Genomic DNA, 15,639 nt, shown 5'->3' with positions numbered 1-15,639 from the left:
TTGAGCAGAGGGGTGATATGATCTAAGTGTTTAATGGATTATTCTGACTCCTGTGTGAGAAACAGACGTGGAGAAGAGGCTAAAAGAAGACACAGGAAAAACAACCAAGAGATCACTGCAATGATCCAGGCAAGAGGAGAATGACTTGTACTAGAAAAGTAACAACACAGGTGGAGAGAAGTGGACAGATTAGGCAGATTGGAGACATAACCGACAATAGAGTCAAACAATGAAATCTGCTGACACTTCAGAAGTGACATGTGATAAATAAAAGAGAAAGGTGTTAAGCATTACTCCAAAGTTTTGGCCTGAGCAACTGGAAGAAGGGAGTTTCCACTAACTGAGTTAAGGGGTTTTGTATACAGAGTTTAGTGTTAGGCATATCAATTTTGAGACGGCTGTTAAACCTCCAACCGAAGATGCTGAAGAGGAAGTTTGAGCAACAAGCCTGGAATTCAGGATAGAGATTCAAGCTAGAGATATAAACATGGGAGTCATCTGCGTGTGGTATTTAAAGCCATGAGACTGGACACAATCATTAGGGGATTGAGTATAGATAGAAAAGAGAAGGGGTCTAAAGACTCAGAATTGGGCATTCCAAAGTGTAGCGGCTGGCAGAGGAAGTGTGTAGAGGGAGAGCAAAAGAGATTGAGAAGCAGCAAACAAAGCATAAAGAAATCCAGCGAAGTGTGGCATCTAGGAAACCAAGTAAAGAAAAGGTTTTAAGCAGGAGAACGTAACCAACCACGTCAAATGCTGCTGATACTTCAAGGAAGGTGAGGTCTGAGAGCTGATTTTTGGATTTGTGACCATACAAATTGCATTGGTGATCTTAAAAAGAGCAGTTTTTGTGGAGCAGTGATGGTGAAAGCCAAATGGATTGAGTTCAAGAGAAAATGGAAGTAGAGAAAGTGAGCCAGTCAATACAGAGCATGCTTTTAAGGACATCTGTTTTAAAGAGAAAAAGTAAGGTGAAGCTGGTACAACAAAACTTTTTTGCTTTTTTTTAAATGGGAGAAATAACAGCAGTTGGTATTTTGATGTAAATGATCTAAAAGAGAGGGAATAATTATGACCCAAGAGAATGGGTGAGAATTGCTGGAGTCATGCCTGTAGTGGGTGAAAAGAGATGGAATATAGTACATAATTGAGAGGTCAGCCTTGGCTAAGAGTATAGATGGTTTGGGTTCATTTTTAGTAACAGGAAAGAAGGTGGAGAGAATGCACACAGATGCAGGAGGTAAGCAGATGAGGTGTGGGAGTTCATGTAAGTCCTCCTCTGAAGGCTTCTATTTTGCCATTGAAATGGGAACCAAGGCCATTGGCTAAGAGTGATTATGCTGGAGGATGCCTTCAAGATTTAAAGAAAGGTTCAGAAAGTATGAAGTAGTCAACAAGGAGTATGGATTGGGGATCTACAGTATCTTGCAGGGCAATGTCACCTACTTGGGGACGGTGGCTGTGGGAGCAAGAGAGCAGTGAGCGTCACTGCGCGCCACATTCTGTTCAGTCGTGTGGGTGCAGGGGCAGCAGAGTTGCATTGACCTTGGCTCTGTTTGGTTAATCACAGCAACACCTCCCTCCAACCCCTCCCATCCCTCACCTCCTCACAGAAATCACTTTTCCTCTTCACATCCCACAATTCAGATGTTTTTCTATTTTCACTATGATGCAATACACCTGTATCCTGACTAATCAATTTTCCAAAAGGGACAAAGACGACTGTGGGAGGACAAGTACAGTTAGGACTCTAACAATATCTCAGTAACGTTAAATAGCATTTATTAAGCATGCTGTATGTCCTAGTTATTTAACATACATTTCTAATCCTTTCAACAACCCATTTTAAAGGAGTGAAAACTCAGAAAGTAAAATGAGTCACCCAGCTAATAAACACCAGAGCTGAGATCCAAACCCTGGTCTGCATGTCCCATGGTGCTGATTCTGGTCACCCCACCCTCCAGCTATTTGACAAGGCAAGATTAAACTTCTGTTGTCCTCGCTCCAACCCTACACATTCAAATGCTGTTGAGAGGGCTCGCCTAAATATCTTGAATTCAAGGTGTTGTTTCCAACCTTTCCTTCCAAACACCAGAACTCATCCGCTCCTCATCTTGAGACAAAAATTCTAATTTCCACGTTTCAAACCACACTCATTCCTAAATACTGAACTTTTACTGGTGTCCTCTTGTCCAATTTTAAACCTCGGATACATGTGCCTATATTTTACAATACCTTGGCACTGTTGACATTTGGGGCCAGGTAACTTTTTCCTTCTGTCCTGCGCATGGTAGGTTGTTTAGCAGCATCCCTGATCTCTACCCCCTAGACGCCAGTAGCGTCCTCTCCCAGCTGTGACAACCAAAAATGTCTCTAGACATCACCAAATGTGCTGAGGAAGGCCAAACTGTCCCTGGTTGGGAAACACTGGATTAGAAGTAAAGATTAGAGAGAAATTAGTTTTTCTTTTTTTCTTGTAAATCACATGTAAAATTTTTAATTGCCACTCTATCCATAACAATTAAAGTTAAGTTTTCTTTGTACTTTTTGGCTTTAGAATTTTTTTTTTAATAAAAAGATGAGCTCTTCTCAGATTTTAACTTATCTATAATTTTCTAAGAACTCCTTGCCTCCACATCATCATCCTAAACTGAATTAATTGTAATAGATACTATGTTCTTATTATACTTTGAAATTTAAAAAAATCTGTAATAGTATTTATCACATTCTATCATAGTGCTTAAAAAAAAACCCACACATATATCTGGCTACAAGACTATCACCTCTTTGGTGATGGAAAACATGTTAATATTTATTTCTGCATCTCCAGCCTTTACAAAAATCCTAATACATAAGTATGTGCTTAACTTGTGCTTTTAAATTGTATTACAAGGCTTTCCATGTTTTGATACTTTCAATTGCCTATGACTACCGAATGCCCATTTGTCTTGTGATCTTTACTCTAGTCACAGCCCTGCCATCTAGTGGCCAATTACCCAAACTGTAGGTATAATTAATATCTAGGATGAAATAAGCTAATATGCCATATTTCTCAAACAAAAGTTTAAAGTTACATTCAATATCACAAGATAAACTACTTAATCACTTTCATTCATATGCAAATCTACTTTTCATTTACTGAAATATTCTGACTTTAACTTTTTGCTTAATTGAGTGAAATTAATTCACATGTATAAGGTATTTAGCTCCAATATACAGCACTTTTATTTGCAAATAAGGAATATTTAATGTCCACATTGCTCCCCTTTTATTTTACACAATGTCCTTTCCCAACCAAGCTCAAGCTCTGCTGCTTTTACCCTTAGAGACCTTTCTCCCTGAAGAGTCTAAGCCATTCAATAAAATGCCTACCAGGACACCAAACTCGGAAAAAAGCTCCTCAGTTAGTAGGGTTCATCATCTGATTCGACCCAAAGTTGTTCCACAATTTGGACTGAAATAAGCAGTTTTTAACCAGTAGGTTATTAGTGTGGTTACAGGGTTGACTGAATTGACCCATCAATTCAACCAAATAGGTTAGAAAATTAACCTATATATTAAAAAATTAATTGTGAAGAAGGATTTTCATTACTAACTCATTCCCTTCACCAATTATGATTGTATGCTTTCAACTGTCTCATTCACGCATTATTCTACTGTTATAATAAAAATAATACAGTTTGGATGGGGGAGACAAAAGAATGGAAGAAGGGTGAGAGATAAGGGCTGGCGATTCAGTTTCAACTTTAATTACTATTTAGCATTTGAGAGATCATAAATCTATTACTAACTCATATTTATGAGTTACAAAGTATATTTGCTTTAGCAGGAAGGCATAACCAAATGTCTCTAAAATATGCTGAATTGTTCTGTCACTTATCTGTTTTGTTGAGATCATTAACATGCTTTGAAGCCAAAGGTACCAGATGCATAAGATAGTTCTCATTCTTCCTAATATTAGCTCCTGATACATCATCGATTTGCAAGATGAATATTTATTTCTAGTACTGCAAATGTACCAGTGGAATGACCTCATTTCTTTACTCTCAGATATTTTAAATGCCTGATGAAGTTCAAAAGATTATTTAGATAAACTACTCATTGCATATGTGGAAAGACTGAGGTTTGGTGCCTTGTCCAAGGTAACAGAACTGACTGGCAGATGATTCTAGAACTCTCAGCTCCTGACAGACTATCAGTCCTGAGGCCACACCATAACTTAATGCCTGAGGCTAACACACCACCAAGAGTATTACAAGGTGAGCCTCTCACAACCAAGCCCATCATCTTTCACTTCCCCAAGTACCTCACCAATCTGCAGGAGTCCCAGCCTAAGTCATTCTTTTTCTCAGACTCAAACCACAGACTCTGTTTATCTTCTCCACTTCCCTCCCTTCCCACACAAACCCTTTCAGGGTCTCCTGTGACCCCCAACCTGTGACCAGCTGTTCCCTTTTCTTCAAATACTCCCTCCACCTCATTGCTTTACTTGAAACCTACCTGGGTCCTGAGCAAACATCAGGGCCAGGAGTTGAGGTAGGTATGTTCCTTGCTACATTCAAATTATCACCCTTTCCCTCCTGCAAAAATCACTGTTCTCTTAACGCTAACATCATTGGGCTATACCACTCTTTCTACACTTTCTTACACTCTTCTGCCAACCTCCTAGTCATGCTTCCTCATTCACTAGTCTTCCGTTCCCCAGAAAGAGTCTTCTATTCCACCCGGTTTCCGTCCTCTATTTTTGGTGATTTCAATAAGTGGATGACCCATCAAAAAGCCCCAGCTTCTCAATTTCCTGATTTCCATATTCCATTGACATTTTCCTTTTTCCCTTCAGTCACCTATTTTATGGTCACACCCCAGACCTTTCCATCTCTTTAAAAATATGAACCTTTTCAAATAGAAAGATCTAACATCCTACTGCATAGCTATGCATTCAGTTCACTGATACAAGTACTTCCATACAACCACGTGGTTCTGCAACGATGTGGGGACATTTAATCCCTTCATCCCACCACTTTCTTATTACCCATCCCTTATTACTTCCCACCTTCTTCAGCACAGATTTCATTATCATCAACATAGTGCCCCTTTGCAAATACTTGCAACTCCCAGTTCCTCCTTTCCCTCAACTGAGTTTGCCTTACAAAACGCCAATCTGCATATGAACTCACCTTGCTTCAGACGTCTTTTTGCACCTAAACAGGAAAGTGTTAGTACTCACAAGAATCACACAGATGACTCGTTTTGCTTTAAATTCATAATGCTCTACCGGACCTTTTCCACCTTTATCTCTCAGCCGGTGTCCTTGCCCATACTTTATTGAGTAGAATTAAGCGAAAAGAAGCCAATCAGAAAAGGCTACATACTGTATGATTGTAACTATATGACCTTCTGAAAAAGACAAAACTATGGAGATAGTAAAAAATCAGTGGTTGCCAGGGGTTGGGGTGGAGGAAGGGACAAGCAGGCAGAACACAGAGGATTTTTAGGGCAGTGAAACTACTCCATGTGATACTGTAATGGTAGATACATGTCATTATACATTTCTCCAAGTCCACAGAATATAAAACATCAAAAGTGAAAGGTAATGTAAACTATGGACTTTGGGTGCTTATGATGTGCCAATGTAGGTTCATAAACCGTAACAAATGTACACTCTGTTGGGAGATGTTGATAAGGGGGAAGTTATGCATGTGGTGGGGGCAGAAGTTATATGGGAAATCTCTGTACCTTTTAATTTTCCTGTGAACCTAAAACTGCTCTAAAAAATAGTCTTAATTTGAAAAGTCTGTATTTAAAGGGTAGTTGAAACTTATTAACTCATAAATGGAAGATTACAGAGAAATTGAAATGAACTAACTAAATCTAGATATATCAAAATAGATTAATCTCAGATACATAATGTTCAGTAAAAGCAGGATGCAAAGGATGCTATGTGAATTTTAAAACAAAGTAACATACATTGTAGGCAGACACACAAATGTAGAAATGTATGTTAATGGTAACACAACTTCGGAATAGGAAAACAGAGAGGAGGGGGAAAGAATAGTAGATTGGCTTTATCTGCCATGTTATAGTTCTTTAAAAAAAAAAAAAAATGCTTCCAGTAAAAGACACCAAAAGAGAGGGGTATAAAATGAAAATGTGGGGAATGTTCAAAAAGGAAAATTAAATGGAGACAGTAGGTTCTAGACATCAGGAGAGGAAGGAGGTATATTTTCAAAAGAAGGACATAAAACACAGCAACCAATTTTGCAGACAAGTCAGTGAAATGAGGATTAAGAAGCTCTGCCTGTTATCAGTCATAAATTTTGAAGAGAGTTTCAGTAGAGTAACGGGGATGGGAGCCAGATGGTGCGGAGGGAGAGGAGAGACTTGGCACTGAGGAAGTGGAGGCAGTGAGAGCAAATGGCTCATTCAAAAGAGGTGGCAAGGAGGAAAAAAGAGAAGAGAAAGACACACAGTAGCGGGGATGAGAACCAGTTAGTTTGTCTGATGCTTCAGTTTCAGGCCAGGTGGGTACTCAAATAACTCAACATTTTCTTGCAAAATGTTAAGTCTTTATATTATCAAAAATGAAAGACAGAAATAAATACCTTTTTTCCTTAAGGGAATATCTGTAAACTATCTCATATGTTAATATGGCATAAAATAACTCTAGGAGCTTGGTTCAAATCACAAATAACATGAACAACAGAGCTGGAAAAGTTGAGAAAAGGTGAGCCATGAGAGCTAGAGATTTCCCGGGTGTGATGCTCACCCAGACAGACCCCCACAAAGCGGGCATCTTGATGTAGTCATCCAGTCAGGATCTGACCTTCAACCTTGCAAACTTAGAAATTTAATCTCATCAATGTGAATACAATTAGCAGTCTCAGGAAGCTGATTCCTACTAACAAAGCTCATCAGAGACCAGTTTAAGCCACTTTACTTATTTATATATGACAACATTAACTATCACAGCTTCTAAATTATGATGTATTGTTTTGTACCCTTGTATTAGACCTTATGTAAGGTCTAACACAGTCCATGCAATCCTGGCCTGTCACTGAAGATTGCAAAAATATTACCTTGTTGAAATCATCAGCACTGCTCTGATTCATCAAACCCTGATGTGAATGCTAGTTCAACCTTTTAAAAAAAACTATAGAAAATGAGTTGTTTGGAATGTTCCTTAGTATAGTATCTTTAAAATGAAACCAATTCTCCATGGAAATAAACTAGTGTGACTTTCATGAAATTCTATAAAACATTTCTGATGGCCACTTAAAGGACTATCATTAAACCATTTATTGCTGTGTAGGCGGTGAGTTTTAAAACATTTTCTCAGACATAAAAAGCACAGTTCTTTTGGACCTACACCAAAATGTTTATTTTGCACAGCTCATTCTATTCAATGTGTATAGCACCCTAAGATGTGGTAAAACTTTGAAAGTAATTATTGAAGAAAAGAGAATAAGGAATTAGGGGGTTTGTTGGGAAAGGTACAAAGAGTCTATTTTCAGAGGCTATTTGAAAATGTGTAGGGGAGCTGATCAGGTGCAGACAACACAGGAGGAAAAGCCTCAAGAAAGCTTTTCTGTCCTTTGAGTTGGCAGTGGTCCTGGGTAATGCTTTTTGTTCAGAAAGTTTGTGAGCATGGGTCTCTGGAAAAAAAAAATTATTATATTCTGAACCATAAGATTTTAGGACTTCTCACTGAAAGGACAGCAATTATAAATATCAAATATCTATAAATCTTTATTTCCAAATTTAGGTTCATGGTTATATGAAAAAAAATCTCAAGCAAACTCAAAAGGAAAAAATAGACATTTAAATAATATTTTGTATACTATAGTTATGATATGTAGGGACTATGATTCAACTCAATATAACTAAAATTATGAGCTACTTAAGTATCCTAATATTGCAGCTTTGTTGCATTTGTTTCAAATACATCTTAAAGAAGAGTGGATACTTGTTGGCTTCTTCCACAGCATCCATTTCCCCTTTTTTTTTCCAACCAAAAGGACCTCATTGTCTACAGGAGAACTCCTCACCCCCCACAGTAGAAAGCAGCTATGTGGCGGAGAGGGTAGATCCCACCCCCATGTTAAGTCCAGCAGAGCATTTTGCACTTGATCACAGTGGCTGGTTCAGGGATGGGCATGTATCACATTTTGACCAATGAAATGTGAGCAACTTAGTAAGTCCTCCAATGAATGAAGTTTCTGTGCTCTTCTGTGAGAGCTTCAGGGACTTGACATAGTGTGAGAAGAATGTCAGGCCCATTAATGCTACCATGAGGAGATCTAGTATATACATGAGTCCAGCACCCAGAGGAAAGAGCTGCAAGAATCAAAATGAAGTTGGTGTCCCGATGGCATCATGAACCTATAAATCAAGACTCTGACAAAGCCTAAAATTAGAAGAGTCTGTGGACAATTCGGTTACATAAATTTATATAAACCTTTGCCTTTTTTTTCTCTTAATCCACTTTGGTTCAGGTTTTCCATTACTTGCAACCAAAAGCCGGCCAGCCCACGTGGAGAGGTAATTTGGAAGACTGGAAGGAGTATTATGTTCGGGAGATCTGAGTCCTGGTTCAGTTCTACCAGAGTTATTTGTGTAATCTTGGGCAGGTTTTTTAACCATATCCTTTAATCAATTTATCCATGTATAAAATGAGCATTAGTTCTAGAGGATTTCTAAAACACAGTACAGACAGGCTAGATGTCTACCTCTTGGATACAAGGAATAATCCACTAAAATTGCTGAAGTGCTAAAATTGGAACATTCCAATTCCTGTGATTCCATCCAAGATGCTGCCTCCATTAAAACTTGAGCTAATTGTACACAACTCTACTCCAATGTCTGCCAAGCCAAACCCACAGGGAAAACCACCTCATCTACTTCTATTTATTTAGAAGTTATGTCATTACAGGGTAAACTCAAGAGCAGGAGCTGACACTCTGCCACCAATGTTTGCAGAACTGCTAATGGTCAGGAAACAAGGTTCTCCATCTAGTAGTGTCCTCCTCATACCCAGTTAACCTTGGCAACCTAAAGCAGCAAGAAATACTGACCACAATGGGCCTAAGAAGCCTAGCTATGCAAAGAGAGACACTGTTGCCAGGAGTAACTGGTGTGGTAAAAACACCACTGCATACTTTTCTTTTTGCTTTCCTATGGTAGTTAGTGAGACACACACACACACACACACACACACGGTTTACTATTCTTGTGGAGAATGGTTAGCTACTTAAGAAAAGTGTGTCTTATTTATTTGATACTGTATCAAATAACTTTTACTTTTTGGAATGTCAAACTTTCATTAAAAAATTTTTGAATAAGTGAGTGGAACAAATTAAACCCCTCTGCGACATTTATATTTATAGAGAGGTCTCCTGCGTGTGTGTGTTTCTTTGGAAGGGTGTTCATAGGAAGATAATTTAAGATAAAGGTGTATCAACTGTTAGAATTCAGAATGACCGACTGGGCATTTCTGGGCATTTCTGATGTGTTTACAGTCATCTATTTGCATAAGTTCATTTGTATGCAGTGGCAGCAGACTAGAAGAGGGCCTTTTTCTTCACCCATCCCCATGGTCATGTTTAAACTCTGAGGACAGGGAGACAGCTACAGACAGAAGCAAGAAAGAGTTGTTTTCACAAGGATTCTGAGACCTGGGTGCACATGCAGCCCTCCTTCAGAACCCAACTACAAGCTCTGCTAGAGACAATGAGAGAGGCATCCTCCTCACTAATGATCTGAATGCAGTATGGCTTTAGCTCAGGGAAGATATTGAGAATAGATGATCATTTTGGCAACCTTGACAGCCTGAAGCTCTGGAAGTTTTGGGAGACAGCCCCCTTCTTCCCACACCCACCCCCAGACATTCATCATGTCACTACAGGCATAAGTCCTGGTGCTGGTAGAGAGGGCCACCATGAAGAGAATGCCCAAGCCTCCATGATCAATAAAGAAACAGAATAGACGAAATGAAAAGACTCTTGGTGGGTTATTGCAAAAAAAACCCCAGGTGGACTCCCAGAATGACCAGGAAGACTGAATGGGTTATGGAAATCCTGCATGAGGCAGATTAGGCATGAACCAGAGAAATCTGAGTTGTCATTGTTATGACTTCCTTTGTACCCTCAAGCTACGACAACTCCTGGGCAAACTTGGATTACATATATATATTAAAGAGCAGTCCAATAATAAAGTGTGCCAAGAAATGTTTCCAATAATGTAAGGCTTTGTTACTGTTGTCACAAGAAATTTATTCTATATGGTGCATGATCCTCTGTAAGTCCCTTTCTTATCTCTGCCCATGTAACAAAAGAATTGCCTTGATCACAAATGAATGTTTTGGGGCTGAACACCTTGTTAAGAAGTGGAAATACATTTTATAAATCTCTCTTACAAAATTGGAATTATCTTCTGACCCTCCTAACATTGCCCTACTTCAAATATCCCCAAAACTTAAAAGGACTAGAACCTTGAATCACCCACTAAAGTGCACACTGTCAGCGCTCCACCCAGTTTCCTAAGATTGCTTTCATGGTTTCTGTGCACTTCTCTCCTGGCTTCAAGTGCATTTACTTCCAGAGGCCAGACCTACATTCTTTTCTGGAATACTACCTACCCTTGGGCTGGTTGGGCTTTTCCCTCATTCACAATGGGCTGGAAACTTGCCTCCCTGAGCCTTCCCTGAAGAGTAACAGGTGGGAGGTTTTGAAAGCCCAGTTCCCTTGCCTGGAGTGAGGACAAAACTGCACGGTGTCAACTCACACAGCAGCATTCCCCGTGGGGTCAGACTGAAGCTACCCTCAGCGAAACCTAGCCTGCAAACTCACCCATGCTTGGTTTCTCCCCTTTCCCCTCTTGCTTCTCTCGCTTCCTTACTGATTTCACTTGGAAACACTTCCTTAATAAATCACATACAAATAAATCCTTGCTTCAAGCTGTACTTCTGGGGACTGTGTCCTAAGACACTCTTCTGAACAGAAAGGTCTATAAAGAGATCCCTGGACTCAGAGGGGTAATATGATAGGGACAGTCTCACAAAAAGTTGGGGTAAACAGTCACCATCTCAACATGATTTGGGGATGACTGGAGAAGCCTTTTGCTTAAGTATATGTCTGCCACTAGTATTGGCAATGCCTACATGAGTGACTTATCCTGTAAGCTCTGGGCCTTTACAGAATAAGTATCCCACACCCAATTACCCCAGTAAAGAGGCGTGGGTAGCTCAAACCTTCCTCTCCATGACCAAAATCACCAAACTGAGTTTAGCCCAGGCTTCTGAATGCCACAACTAGATCACTGTGGTGTCAGGGACAAAGATGAGCTCCTGTGCTATAGTCACATAACAGGGTCATTCCTGTGCTTCATTTCTTGCTGCATCATGGAGCCTAACCGAAGTTTCAGGGCAGCAGCCTGGCTAAGGTACCAGAGATAGGTATTTCATTTTTGAGTAAACAACCCACTTTAAACCAACTCTGGCGGCAGCAGTGATTGCTTACCCAGGGATATTTACAGAGGCCTGCACAGGTCTGTGGAGAGGGGCAGAAGCCCCATCCCATCCTCTGCATCATGTAAAAGATGATCAGATGAAATCAGATGATAAGGACTGCAGTTAGGCTATGGCTAGCCTCAAACTTAAGTAGGATACAGGTCCCCTTGAAAGGAAGAAGTATTTATGATCTCTGTCTTAGTTTGGGTTCCCCCAAAAGCAGATCCTGAGGCAAGAATTCAAGTGCAAGTAGTTTATTTAGGGGAAGCCAGTAAGGGAGTGGAGAAGGGTTACAAGGAAGGAAAGCAGCCAATGAAAGGTGCACTATAAACCAGCTACTCTGTTGAATGACTGGAGATATCCCACCTGAATTATCCCACCTGGTTGATGAAGGGGATGAGGTATCTACAAACCTTCCTGTCATTCACTGACTGAAGACTGCTTTCTGAGGATGTTAATTCCCCAGCACTTCCAGCCTGCCACACATACATAGAAAAAGCCCTCGAACACAGATGCACATATCAACAACTCCAAGTCACTGGAGCACACTGAAATAGATTTGAAAGAATTAGAAAATGGTCATTATTATACACCTACTTACCTAAAAATTGAGCTGGAAGGGACATACAATTAGCCTAGGTAAAAAGAATGACCAAGGCCTTGCATTGGCAGCACATCCAGAAAGGACGTGCAGGGAGGTTTAGGGCTTATGGTGGATCGACTTTCCAGCAGTTTTCACAGAATGCATGGTAACGTATTTAAAGTGAAAATAAAGTCAGCTGATGGGTTTGAAAAGTATGGGCTTTGCCATAAACTTTAAGTTAAATCTGCAACTCCAAGGTTTGAAAGAAAAATACAGTTAAAGCACATAAACAAAATACTATGTGACAGGAATTACATTCTTTATAATCAATAAATTTATAATACAAAAACTTAGGATTTTAAAGTAAGCTTGTATAAGGAGGTTTCAGTTTAAAATTTTTACTTTAAAAATATTTAGAAGCTAAAAGAACAAAAAAAGTGTTTGAAGATCACTGTAGCTTACTGCTAACACTATGCTTTCAGAACGTTTCTAGAGTCAGAATTCCTACTTGCCAGCTTGAAAGCAGAAACCAGCTTGAGCTGATTCAAGCAGGAAGGGAAATAACTGAAGGATATTCAGGAGCTCACATAATTGTGAGACAGGCTGGAGAACAAGATTCAGAAGTTACGTAACCATGTAGCATGTCCCAGACACGCAGCAAAGCTGGTTAGTCAGTCCCCTGTGGACACCACTGCAAAACAACATAGACTGAAGCTTGCATGCCCCAATACTGCTGATGTGCCCACGTGCCCTGGATGCCACCAGGAGTATCAACGGCATGGCTCCTTCATGAAATTGCTCTTGCTGCAGCTGTGTGACCACAAGAGCACGTTCTCTGTAAGTCACATAGTCATAAACAGCCTAGATCTCTTGCTATAAGAAAGAGCAAAAAACGTACCTGATATAATGAGCTCTGTTGTCCCACCCAAACTGATAAAGAAGGGAATTCTCAAGAAGAGAGCTCTGATATTGAACAGCTGAAAAACAATAATAAACACCCCTGACAAATGGTTGTCTTTAATTTGAATTACCACCTTTTGTTTTTCAAAATAACTCTCTGCTGAGAATTTCTTTTAATCCATTGTGTTATGACATCTGTGGTTTTAAATTTAGTTTAGTTTTTTTTTTTTTTTTCTTTTCTGTAGTACGCGGGCCTCTCACTGCTGTGGCCTCTCCCGCTGCGGAGCACAGGCTCCGGACGCGCAGGCTCAGCGGCCATGGCTCACGGGCCCAGCCGCTGCGCGGCATGTGGGATCCTCCCGGACCGGGGCGCGAACCCGTGTCCCCTGCATCGGCAGGCGGATTCTCAACCACTGCGCCACCAGGGAAGCCCTTAAATTTAGTTTTTGATGCATATGTTAAAATGCAGATCATTATTTTCTCTCATTATTTTTATGCATGAAAAATCCCACTGCAGGAGTTATCACATGGGGTAATGACTTGGAAAACATTTCTTCGGTTCCAGAGTGACATTCCAACAACAGGAAGGAAGGGAGACAGGGAGGAGACACCATAGACATTCTTCTGAAGTCTTATATATCTGAGTTTTGGTTTCTTTGTTATTCATGATGCAAATTCAGAAAAATGGAGGGATCATATCTCAAAGCTGGTCAAAAATGGGCATTATGGTCATATCTGAGGCTGACCAGGATGATGAATTAGCTCACTTTCCTGGTGGAAGAATGAGTGGTGCAAACTTTGTAGAGGACAATTTGGTAATATGCATATAAAAGCTTTAGAAATCTCATTTGTTGACATTAGAGAACAGAGGTCTGTACAATTTCTGTAAAGAGCCAGATACTAATTATTTTGTGGGCCATATGGTTTCTGTCACAACTACTCAGCTCTGCCATTGTCATCCAAAAGCAGCCAGCAGAGATAATACATAAATTAATAGGTGTGGCTGTGTTCCAATAAAACTTTATTTACAAAAAAAATTTGGTCTGAGGGCTACAGTATGCCAAACCCCGTTAGAGGTTGTTTAATATTAACAACTCAGATGCCTAATATCGAAGAAAAAATAAAATCAATGCACCAGAGGCATTTATTGTTGAATAAGATTTTTTAAATTGTTGAATCTGCCTCTTTGTAACTGTCCTAACCAAGTGCCCACACCGGGGCCATTAACTTGAAATGACTTACCTCTTGCTTACATCACGGTCTTTATTTTGTCATTCTATTGGGCATTTCCCTTGGACAACAGTGTTAAAATTGCAGTGTAGTGCAGTGGAGCTTGACTGCTTAGGTTCAAAGATTGGCTTTGTTATTTACTAACACAATGACTTTGGGGAAAATAAAACCCAGAGAAGAAACCAGCAGAACCACGAACATGTTCACAAGTGAGATGGAGGCTGAGAAGAACACCGCTGAATGCCTCATCAAGACTTAAGATTTCAGTAAAGGTTGAACACGCACCCCTCCTCCTTGCCCTGAGAGTGGAGCCTCCCCCTTATGATAATACCAGTATAAGGGGTAAGAAACACACATGAAGTAAATGGTAATCTAGGTTAAAGAAACCCATCTCACCAAATCTCACTGTGGAGGAAATTCTGGGGAGTTTAGAATTTAGAAAGACTCTGTGCCACAGATAAAGACAGTCATATGAGCCATAGTACTTAAATTGTTCATAAAGGGTCAAATATTCTCCAAATCTCCTAGGTAGAGTACAGCTACTTTTCTCAATGACTTTCTTTAGTCAAAATCCAGGAAGATAATAAATTAAGTGGTTGCATTATCTCCATTAATTTTCTATTGCTGTCATAACAAATTATCTCAAATTTTGTGGCTTAAAACAAGAAAACTTTATCGTTTCACATTCTATAGGTCAGAAGTCTGGTATGGGTCTGACTGGACTAAAATCGAGGTGTTGGCAGAATGTGTTCCTTTCTGGAGGCTCTAAAGAAGAATCTACTTCCTGTTCACTCGGTTTACTGGCAGAATTCAGTATGCTTGCTTGTGTGGGACCAAGATACCTGTTTTCTTGCTGGCTGTAAACTGCCCATTTTTTTTTTTTTTTTTTTTTTTCGGTATGCGGGCCTCTCACTGTTGTGGCCTCTCCCGTTGCGGAGCACAGGCTCCGGACGCACAGGCTCAGCGGCCATGGCTCACGGGCTTAGTTGCTCCGCGGCATGTGGGATCTTCCCGGACCAGGGCACGAACCCGTGTCTCCTGCATTGGCAGGCGGATTCTCAACCACTGCGCCACCAGGGAAGCCCTTGCTGGCTGTAAACTAAGGGCTGTTTCCAGCTAAAGACAACCAGCTAAAGCCCTCTTTCTCCAGCTTCAAAGCCATCAACAGCGGAACCAGTCTTCACGTCCATCTCTCAGACCCACTCTCCAGCCTCCCTCTTCAGTTTTAAGGATCCAAGTGATTAGAGTCGGGCCCACCCAGATAATCCAGAATATTCTCCCCACCCCAAGGTCCTTAACCTTAATTACATCTGCAAAATCCCTTTTGCCATATAAGGTAACAATCACAGGTTCCAGGAATTTGGATGTGGACATCCTTGGGGGGCCATTATTCTGCCTACCACAATATCCTATTTGCTTTTCC

General features: G+C 40.3%; 1 long non-coding RNA gene across 1 annotated transcript in view; it reads right to left on the bottom strand.

Annotated features, from left to right (window-relative positions):
- Nucleotides 1–15,639, bottom strand: part of LOC136794783 (uncharacterized) — a 168,075-nt gene that overhangs the window by 146,384 nt on the left and 6,052 nt on the right. Inside the window, exon 2 of the long non-coding RNA XR_010841989.1 lies at nt 12,985–13,063. This is a non-coding gene — a long non-coding RNA (uncharacterized lncRNA). The remainder of the gene's footprint in view (nt 1–12,984; nt 13,064–15,639) is intronic.

Source organism: Kogia breviceps, chromosome 9 (assembly GCF_026419965.1).
Source record: "Kogia breviceps isolate mKogBre1 chromosome 9, mKogBre1 haplotype 1, whole genome shotgun sequence".
NCBI lineage: Eukaryota > Metazoa > Chordata > Mammalia > Artiodactyla > Physeteridae > Kogia > Kogia breviceps.
The sequence above is the reverse complement of the archived record's forward strand: the minus strand, read 5'-3'. Positions and strand labels throughout refer to the sequence as shown.